Genomic DNA, 11551 nt, shown 5'->3' on the forward strand with positions numbered 1-11551 from the left:
AGAAAGCCTAACTTCTGATAAGCCTTGGCGCATATCTAATCTACATGATTATCCCAGTGCAGGGTATTAGCTAAAATAACTTCTAATGACCTAAATTCTTCTAGTTTATTAAGTTCAATGCCGGCTATAAAATACAGGAAATCTGAGACCTTTTTTATTTGTAATACTTCAAAAGACAGTTTTAACAAAATTAATTACCCTACCCCATTTTTTACACCACGAGAAGATTTCTTCCAGGGACTGGTCGACAATTTCCTGGTCCTGAACTGGAGCCACTTCTGAAAAGACCATACAGTCGGCTGCGAACAATCTAACTTTAGCAGAGGAAGACAAATTGGTTGCTATAGCATTTATAAAAATTAAGAATAAAAAGGGCCCTGACACTAATCCTTGGGGTACTCATGAGTAAACTGTTAAAAAGGGAAAGCAAACTTTATTACAGCTAACATACTGTATTTGTCCTTCCGAATAAGAACGTATCCAATATATCAAAATCTGATTTAATTCCAATTAAATTTAATATCTATACTAATTTGGCATGGGGTACCCGTTAAACGCTTTAGAGTAATCCATAAATATTACGTCAACCTGACTTCGTTCGTGTATAGCTAATGCAAACTATTCGTTGCGTGTCTGTCATAGACCCTGTCGAAACCCGTGCTGGTGTTCATAGGGAAAGTTTTTCCTGTAAGTATTTTTTTATATGTTTAAAAATTACGTGTTCTAAAAGTTTGCAGCATGTCGTTGTTGATAGAATAAGGCTATAATTTTGCAGGTCCATCTTGTTTCCGGACTTGCAAGTAGGCACAATTTTCTCGCATAGCCAGTCTTGTTGGAACTTGCTCTGAAGAAGGGACGCTTCAAAAATTGAATATAAATATCGTAAGACCACCTCATCATATCTTCTCAGAAATACGTTGGGGATATAGTCTGGTCCGGATGCCTTTTTATCGTTTATATTCAAGAGTAAATTAAAAATACCACTTCCGGACAAAACCAACTCTGGCACTTGCGAGTCGTTGGGTACGACGACAGGGTCTACCTGTGGGTCACGTGACACCGTAAAGAAAGACTGGAAGTATTTGTTGAATACTTCCGCAATTGAAAAAGGACAAAAGACGACTTCATTATTGATTAACACTTGCGAAGTTTCTTCTTTGGAGTCGAAAAGAAACGCCAAAAGTTATGTGGGGATTCCGTCCGGAACCGCGAGAGCACATTACCACAGTAGCTTTCCTTTGCTTGCGTCACAAGATCCTTTAACTGTCGTCCTGAATTTGCTATCTCAGTTATGTTTCTAACGTTGCTTTTCCTTCGGCTTTTTATCATTCGTTTTAGTTGCAGAATTTCTCTCGTTATTTAATGATGGCTCATTTGTGCTCTCACTTTCATTGAAGGAACAACACGACATATACAGTGGTATATAACATTTTTAAACTTTCTCCACAGCTCGTTGACATCAGATAGATGACTTAAATAATCAAAATGCTATTCTAAGTAGAAACGAACCGACAAATCATTCGCGTTTTAGAAATCAATAACTACGTTTCCGGGACGGGTGCTTTGGGATTTCTTTTGTTGAGAGTTGCGATGAAAATACTAACACCTTATGATCTGACACGCCACCTATCATATCAATCTCGTCTATTTCACTAAGATATTGAGGTGGGCTAGTTGGATATGCATGATGTAAAAATTAAATAGCGCAAAGGTTAGACAAAGGACAAAGGACAGAACATGTAGACAGGACAAGCGCTAACTCACAACTGGCGTTTTTATTGGAAAGGAAGAGAAGGAAGCAGCATAGAAATACGCCGAAAAAGGAAGAAAGAAGATTTATAATAAAAGGAAAAAGCGAAAGGTATATACAAGAATGAATAAAAGAGAAGAAAAAAAAGAAAATGAGAGAAAGGGCAGCTGCGTAACTAAATTAATTCCTGTGAATATATTGAAATTAAGAAAAGGTTGTAGCTTAAATAAAGAAGAAGTTGAGAAGACTAGAAGTTCCCGCTGAATCAACCTCAAGTTGGCCACCGAAGGTAAGTTAATTCTTTTTCAGTGAAAGCCACTGAAGGTGCACTCACACAGGCGTCTTCCTTGTCTTTGATGGTTAAGGCCTCGTAGATTTCTCGTGAAGATTTATCACGGAACCGTCGTAGGATTTTCGTTTTTGTCAGGATCGGTTGGCATTTACAGTCTCTAACATGTACTGCGAGATGTCCCGCTGGAGTTGAATTGAGTGAGGAGGTGTGTTCCCGCAACCTGGTGTTGACGCAGCGGCCTGTCTGCCCGACGTATATCTTGCCACAAGTGAACGGTACTTCATAAATTACCTGGCTTTGGCAAGGTACATATAATTGCTTGTGTTTGACGGTGACAGTACTTCTCGATCTTGCGGATTATTTATCTTTGGACATAGCTTCTTGAGCTTGTTAGGGGCAGAAAATATGACAGGGATGCTATATCTAGACGCCACCTTTTTCAGGTTATGCGACACCTGATGGATATAGGGTATCACTGCAGGACGCTGTCTTTGGGGTTTTGTATTTTCCTTTCCCTTTCAAGGGCGGATCATTCTTTCAACTGCCTCACACAGGATGGTATTTGAATAGCCAGAAGTCGCAAGCCGTTGTAATTGGTCTTCAAAGCTCTGTCCCGCCTTGTGTTCGCACGATTTCTTGAGGGCCGCGTTGAGACAGTTGTTGATGATTGCCGTCTTTATGAGCTTTGAATGCGAAGACTCATATTGAAGTAATCTTTTCTTCGACCTTGGTTTATACATCCAACACGAGTGGTATTCTTGGAATTTTAGTTGTAGATCGAGAAATTGTAGGGAGAAGTCTGTAGGTAGCTCGTTGGTAAACTTTAGCCCTTGAGAATTTTGCGTAAAGATTGCTCGGATGTTGTTGATTTGCGTCTCCTCTTTTTCACCTGGTTTTTTGCTTAGAAACACGAGGTAGTCGTCAACGTACCTGTATACTTTTGAAACCTGGTCGTTGGTTTTTTGCTGAGCAATGGCTCGATCGCACTGAGACAAGAAGATGTCGCATAGCACAGGAGTTACGCAGGAACCGATGCAGATTTCCTTCTTTTGCAGGTAGTGATGGTTGTCAAAAGTGACGACTGTGGATGCAAGGTAGTATGTCAGCAGTTCCATGAAGGAATCCAGATGTAAGCCAGAGTTGTTTTGGAAAGAAACTGTACCATTGTGCTCAATACAATCTCTAACGGCTTCGAACAGACGGTCATGAGGTATGGAATAGAACAAATCTTCCACGTCAAGGGAGAAACCATATCTTACTTGTTGGTTGTTATTTTTTAGAAAATGTATAATTTCTTCTGAATTATGAATCAGAAAAGGATCTTCAAGTCGAAGAGCAGATAAGTTATTGAAAAAGAACCGTGAGATTGTTCCTTGCCATGAACCTCTTTCTGTGACAACGATACGGAATGGACATTCTATTTTGTGCGTCTTTGCCGTTAAAAACATATCCAAAAATTCTTTTTTGGCAGTAGTAATTTGCTTTTTCAGGTTAGTCAGGACATGTCTGGAGCAAAGTTGAAGTACTTTAGCTTTTACTTTTTTTATGTTAATGTCTTGTAACTTTTTTAAGTTTTTCTGGATGGCTACTCCTGCCTTTTCCATATAAGTGGTGTTTGAACACACGACAAATCCTCCTTCTTTATCGGAAACTAGGAGGTTCCCGAGTCGTTGTCAGAGAGAGGTTCATGGCAAGGAACAATCTCACGGTTCATTTTCAATAACTTATCTGCTCTTCGACTTGAAGATCCTTTTCTGATTCATAAGTAAGAAGAAATTATACATTTTCTAAAAAATAACAACCAACAAGTAAGATATGGTTTCTCCCTTGACGTGGAAGATTTGTTCTATTCCATACCTCATGACCGTCTGTTCGAAGCCGTTAGAGATTGTATTGAGCACAATGGTACAGTTTCTTTCCAAAACAACTCTGGCTTACATCTGGATTCCTTAATGGAACTGCTAACATACTACCCTGCATCCACAGTCGTCCCTTTTGAAAACAATCACTACCTGCAAAAGAAGGGAATCTGCATCGGTTCCTGCGTAGCTCCTGTGCTATGCGACATCTTCTTGTCTCAGTGCGATCGAGCCATCGCTCAGCAAATAACCAACGACCAGGTTTCAAAAGTATACAGGTAAGTTGACGACTATCTCGTGCTTCTAAGCAAAAAACCAGGTGAAAAAGAGGAGACGCAAATCAGCAACATCCGAGCAATCTTTACGCAAAATTCTCAAGGGCTAAAGTTTACCTACGAGCTACCTACTGACTTCTCCCTACAATTTCTCGATCTACAACTAAAATTCCAAGAATACCACTCGTGTTGGATGTATAAACCAAGGTCGAAGAAGAGATTACTCCAATATGAGTCTTCGCATTCGAAGCTCATAAAGACGGCAATCATCAACAACTGTCTCAACGCGGCCCTCAAGAAATCGTGCGAACACAAGGCGGGACAGAGCTTTGAAGACCAATTACAACGGCTTGCGACTTCTGGCTATTCAAATACCATCCTGTGTGAGGCAGTTAAAAGAATGATCCGCCCTCGAAAGGGAAAGGAAAATACAAAACCCCAAAGACAGCGTCCTGCAGTGATACCCTATATCCATCAGGTGTCGCATAACCTGAAAAAGGTGGAGTCTAGATATAGCATACCTGTCATATTTTCTGCACCTAACAAGCTCAAGAAGCTATGTCCAAAGATAAATAATCTGCAAGATCGAGAAGTACTGTGCACCGTCAAACACAAGCAAATTATATGTACCTTGCCCAAGCCAGGTAATTTATGAAATACCGTTCACTTGTGGCAAGATATACGTCGGGCAGACAGGCCGCTGCGTCAACACCAGGTTGCGGGAACACACCTCCTCCCTCAATTCAACTCCGGCGGGACATCTCGCAGTACATGTTAGAGACTGTAAATGCCAACCGATCCTGACAAAAACGAAAATCCTACGACGGTTCCGTGATAAAACTTCACGAGAAAATCTACGAGGCCTTAACCATCAAAGACAAGGAAGACGCCTGTGTGAGTGCACCTTCGGTGGCTTTAACTGAAAAAGAATGAACTTACCTTCGGTGGCCAACTTGAGGTTGATTCAGCGGGAACTTCTAGTCTTCTCAACTTCTTCTTTCTTTAAGCTACAACCTTTTCTTAATTTCAATACATTCCCAGGAATCGCAGCTCCCCTTTCTCTCATTTTCTTTTTTCTTCTCTTTTTTTTCTTCTCTTTTATTCATTCTTGTATATACCTTTCGCTTTTTCCTTTTATTATAAATCTTCTTTCTTCCTTTTTCGGCGTATTTCTATGCTGCTTCCTTCTCTTCCTTTCCAATAAAAACGCCAGTTGTGAGTTAGCGCTTGTCCTGTCTACATGTTCTGTCCTTTGTCCTTTGTCTAACCTTTGCGCTAGTTAATTTTTACATCATGCATATCCAACTAGCCCACCTCAATATCTTAGTACAATTTCTGTCTTCTACTATGGGCCCTTTTCCGTGTGTCTCTTCTCATGATCCTTTTTCATATTATATCTTCTTAATCGCCGAATCAACCTGCCGGGGAAGATTTTATGCATTCGCCATCAGAAAAAACGTAATACCTCATGACATCGGAGGACTGTTTGGCCAAGCAAGACCATCACTCCGCCGCAGCAAAAGGATTTGCAGGATTCTGCGTTCCGAATTGTGGAGACAAGTGTGTTTTTTCCGTGAGTGCCTCTGGCTACTAGCTAACAACAACAATCCTGGCTTCAATAATGAATCAAGATACCGGTCCTTCCTTTACAATGCACAAAGGATGACGGAATCGCTCTGGAGGACCCCCTGGTCCAAACGCCCACAGAGCACCCACAGAGAAGTTGTGCGGGGTCCTGGATAGCTCTATGGGACAGCTGTGGGTCTCTGTAGGTCTCCCAAAATCCTTGTGGGGATGGGGCTGTGGGTCTATGGGACATGTGGGAAACTCTGTGGGTTGCTTTCTGTAACCCACACAGCCTGTGGGGATAGGGCTGTGGGTCTACGAGACATGTGGGGATAGGGCTGTGGGTCTACGAGACATGTGGGAGGCTGTGCGGGTTGCTTTTTGTCACCCACACATCCTGCGGGTATAGTACTAGTTTCTATGGGACATTGTGTGGATGGCTTTAGGTAATCCACGCCATGTAATCAGGACCATGGGCTTTATAAGACATGCGGGACACCGTGTGGGAGACTGTAGGTATCCTACACATACTCAGTGAGCACTCTAAGAAGTGTGTGGGAAACCTTCAGGGACCCCATGTGCTAGTCATGTTGCTGAAAATGCGAAAAAGTACATAGCCCTAGGCTGCTTGCATTTTAGTATGTGACAGTAAGCTAAAACAGATGCTTTCTTACGTTAACTCATGCCCACCAGCATATATGCTTTTGAGAAGAAACTATATACATTACAGAATCTTTCCCTCATGCATCACAGCTCATTCTGTTTTTCTTTAGCCAACATTACTCTGAAGTTGCCAGTCTTGTGTTCTGGATTTTTCTGGCCTTATCAGACATATGTTCTGCATTAATATGAGTGCACACAGGTTGTCATTAGTAACAACAGGTATAAGTAGGCAGTTCTGAGAAAAACATGCACAATGAGGGCTTGATTGGACTCAGTATGTTTATTTTATATGTAGATCCAATGGCCATAGAATGAGAGAAAAAAACTAGTACAATAACAGCTGTGCATGACAAAACAATCATTTCACAGCAGAATGGCAACTGAATCTAACATAAAGGCAGTTTCTCAAACCACAGAATATGACCTTCAACTGCAAAGCAAATAGAAGGACAAATAGTTTTCTTTGAATGAGATGCATATATCTATATTACGAATATTATCAGATACCATACTTCAAATTTGCACTCTAATGACTCTAAGTGTCAGTCAAGCCGGTGTGTTCACAATATTCATAAAATACTACAAGAATTCACGTTTCAGAGAAGTGTTGCATAAACGTTGAGTGACGGGGAGTATAAGAAAACATTGAAAGCATGCACACAAGTATGCATCAAAGTATGGCATTCAAATGGGGAATGGGTGGCCAAGTGTGTTGCCACACTGCAGCTTGGAGAATGAGAAGGGAAAGCATGCACTGCAGAAGCCAGGAATTCTGGGCTCAAAATCCTCTCCCAATATTAAAAGCATAAATAGATTATACAGCAGAATTTTTCTCAAAATGAGCTAAGTCCACAAACCGTAACTAAGCCAATTTTTGCTAAAATTCGGAGTACATGTGGGTGTGCATCGTTCCCAAAACTTGCAGCAAGCTGAAATCAGTCGTAACATGCAAGGAAAACCATGGTACAGGTGGCCGCATTATATGACTAGTTAAAAGCTAATTTTATAAGCAAACATTCTCACCTTATCTCAGTTTCGCTTCACATGGATTTGGCTCTTAGAAAAAAAAAAGAAAACTCCTCAAATATGCATGGAACAGCGTGTCTACCAACCTGGAAAACCTGGAATTTTCAGGGGATTTCGAATCATCTGGAAAAGTCAGGGAGTTATCAGGGAAACCGTCTGAAAGGTGGTTAAATCAGGGAAAATGACCAGTGAAATTGGCTTGGCGGAGCGGAATGAAGTGCAACGGTTGCACATCGGCACACCTATGCTAAATAATGTTGCTGAAATGCCATCCTTCGACCCACAAACTGTCAGAGAAAAACCTGAAACAGTCAGGGAATTTAAAATCAGTAATTTGATAAACACCTTGATGGAAGCGCAACGGCATTAGGAGGAATTGGTGACCAAGTGTGTAAACGCACCACAGCTCTGGACATGTGGAGGGAAAGCTTGCACAGCAGAAGCAAGGATTCTGGGCTACACCCACCTACCATTGAAAGTATAAATATAAATAGAAGCTCAATGGCATTCAAAGAGAAGGATCTGTGGTCAAGTGTGTTAATGCATCAAAGCTCGGAGGACCTGGGGCAAACGTTAACAGTACACAAATTCCCCGATTTCAGGTATGAAATGCAACTGAAACACTAAAACTGGGAATTGCTAGAAAATTTACGACATCTTGAAAAGTCGGAGAATAATCGGGAAAACCACCAAGCAGCTAGCTGAAGTCGGGAAAAACAACCAGTGTAAGTGGCATGGTGGCATGCAACGAAGCACCACGGTGCATCGGCATACCTGCACTGAACATATCATAAAATACCAAGCAAGCGCCCACTCAAACTTTGGAGATAATTGCAAAAAAATGGGGGATGGGCCCTTCTCCGCTCATCAGTTTTACATATAAATGTACTCTGTGTATTTTCTCAGATCCTGCAAATTTGGGAATGGGCGCTTGTGGTGTGGGCGGATGCACGGTATTCTACCGTAGTCGGCGAAAACTTGGAAAAGTAAGAAAATTTGAAAGAAGCAATTTGGAAGACACCCTGAACAAGCAGACAAATTAAAAATAAAACTGGTGACCTATTAAGACTGCAGCCCAGCCTGCATCAGTTAATTTCCAGAAGATTGGGAACCTTACAAACAAACGTAGAGTTCTCGACATCCACTCGCACTGCCTTCCTCAAAAGTGCCGAAACAGCGACCATTTTGAGGGGAGAAAACTCCCCAACTGCAATGTGCGGAGCCCCACAAAATGCTGCATCCTTAACTTCGAGTACCTCCACAATTAAACCGACTTCCTGTGCACTGTTAAGCCTGTAAGAAAAAATTGAACGAATAATGCCGAACTTTTCGCCTTGAAGAACTACAACAGTGTCATTGCTTCTTTGAGGACATGAGTATTGAGCTGAATGGTACACGACTCCTCCAGCGATGAATCTTAAGAAGACTGAAAGACATGAAGGAACTGTACCAAGGGCAGTGATAATGCATCGTTTTTCGGCGTTACTGAACTTGGACGGCTGTGCTTGGCCCAAAAGGGTTACGCTAGAGATTGTGTCCCCCGAATGGCACCTTTTCTCAGCCTTGAAAAATGCAAGGGATCTCTTCATTACATCCGTTCCTTTAGTTAAGACATAAAAATTTACAGACTGCTTAAGTATAGCTTTGTGTAACACCTGCATTGCAACTCCACGGTTGCCCTTGATAGATTTAACCAAAACGCCATTGTACGACTCAAAGCAGAAGGGGGAATGGGTCCACAAAGGCCCCCAACGAAAAACATCCTTTGCCAGGTGCTGGAGTAAGTGAACGTTGAAAACCATGTTGATGTCCCCATATAGCATATTGTATTTGATCACAAATTCCGTTAACAAAATTTGGGCCATGTTGATGTCGTCCCCTGTAAGTGTGTCCTGAATTAGGCGAAAAATGGAGTGTACAAGAAGAGCGAGGTGCCCAAGGAAGGGTTCTGGCAAAATGCCATAGAGGACCGGCAACGAATAATACAGAAGCCACGGCGGGTACTCTTGTGCCTTCCAAAGCTTTCGTTCACTGACCCCCCGAGGAACCTGCTGAGCTTAGAAGGAGGCTTAATGGCCTTCATTCTGCGATCTACTAGCCTCACAGTGGCCGGATCTCCAAGATAAAACCCCCCTCCGGTGTTGCTGTCGAACCACAAGCTCAAAAGTGTCCGAGACACGCCGAGGAGGACGGCATGCATGTAGTCTGAAACAAAGGATTCAATAACGTTAAAAGATGGCAAGTTAAGCAATGCAGACGGACCCTTAAACCCTCTGCAAAGAATACCCTGTGATGCAGCTTCACGCATGTCACGGATTGCACTTTTCGATTTTCTGTCATCAACTACCTCTGCAGAGACCGTATAGCGAATTGACCTGTTAATGAGAGATCCAGGGTGCAGGCACCAGCCACAACCAAAATAAGAATTGAATTGCATCATATTTTGCAACAAAGGACGGGCCACCGAATCCACACTGCAGCATACTGCAAAAGCCTTACTTAGCACCTCAGTGCCGTTGCGCTTCCATACAAAACCCTGATCACACAGAAGCTTGCACCGTTGCACGAAGCTTTTCATGTACAGCTCAATCGGAGGGTGATTCTTTCCGAACCACACACTAGAAAGGATGACGTTCCTAAACCTCTGAAAGACCGGGAGTTCATTTATAATAAGTTGAAGTGGCCAGATAGAGCAATTTTTACTTTTAAAGACTGGGCACCCATCAGTGCTGAAGGTAAAAGAAATGTTATTGGGGTTTCCGAGAACTGAGAACTTTTTACATAAGTCCTTGTACATATGTCCATCACATATGTCAGAAAATGTGTTGTTTGGTCGATTAAACCTTTTAGTTAAAAAGCTGTGATCAGAAAAACTCTCTAGAACACTCCTCAGCTGAGACGCCAATGAGGCTGTCAAAAAAAAAACCAGATCCATCAGATTTCCTTACGTCAAACGACTTTTTACAAATCCGGCACTTCTGTATGTCCTTCTGAACAGTGGAGGTCAATTCAAAAGAACAAGATAAACAATAATAAACAAGATCGAAATTCTTACAGAAGTTTAGAGACTTCTCAAACATATAGAGGGAGCTAGGCACAACCGGCCTTCCAAACAAGGTGTTTACCAGAAACAAGGCGTCCTTCATCCCAGTCATTGAAAGCCCGCTGCGGATTACAAACAAAATAATCAAAATGAGGGCTTCCGCTTTAGTCACCCCCCCCACTACAAACACGTTCATCGTTGGATGGCACACTTCCTTCCATTCCACAGACGGGCTCCTCATCGGAGGCGTCATAGAATGTGTCGTCTTCACTTGAGTCTTCTGAATCGAAGTCGTCTTCTGAAGATTCAGACAAGGAGGAATCCTGTGCAACAAAAATGGCATCAATTTACAAAGCCAAATATAGCACAATTTCACAAAAACAACAAACAGTCCTTGCTTTACAAGACACTGCTATACCAGAAATGTGAAATCAAACAGAGCAATAGACAATTAGCGAAATTCCCAAGCACCGAGGAGCGTGCAGCGAATGTAGCCACACGCACTCCAGAAATCTTTGCAGGTGCCTTTTAAGGAGGGAGAAGCAGGTTCAATAGTTCAGTTTGCTGGTTTCTCTAAAAAAAATCTGGAAATGAAGATGCATTTCGAACCACTATCTTTTGAAAATGCTCCAAATTTTTACTAATTAATATCTCATTACCTGATTAGGTCAGAAACACCACTACAGCAAGTTTAACTGCTTTCTGTTTATACACGCACTGTTTTTCTTGGTTTCAAATTCAACATAAACTATACTCTGTTTCACCTTATGATGTACCGCAGGAAAGGCCGCAAGCGCGAGCTCCTTGCTCTAGGGCACACCTCGGCAGCACAAGCTCTCGTGCATTAAAAGCGGCTGACAACGCTATGAGCTCGCGCTTCTAGCCTTCGCTGCGGTACAGCATAAGGTGAAACGGAGTATAGCCAAGAATAAGAAATGTTACAAAAAGTCTTTTTTTGGGGTTTTAACTTTTCAACTACACTCACCGTTGGGTTGTCCACCGGGTCATCTGGCTGGGTGCTGGTGTACTCAGTTTCCTGAGACTGAAAACAAAAACTTCCAATGTGAGCAGGGTGCA

General features: G+C 42.1%; 1 pseudogene; it reads right to left on the reverse strand.

Annotated features, from left to right (window-relative positions):
- Positions 1–8458: 8458 nt before the first annotated feature.
- On the reverse strand, positions 8459–9646 carry LOC115327741 (annotated as a pseudogene).
- Positions 9647–11551: the final 1905 nt, after the last annotated feature.

This window comes from Ixodes scapularis, unplaced genomic scaffold (assembly GCF_016920785.2).
Source record: "Ixodes scapularis isolate PalLabHiFi unplaced genomic scaffold, ASM1692078v2 PGA_scaffold4__175_contigs__length_147842914, whole genome shotgun sequence".
Classification (NCBI taxonomy): domain Eukaryota; kingdom Metazoa; phylum Arthropoda; class Arachnida; order Ixodida; family Ixodidae; genus Ixodes; species Ixodes scapularis.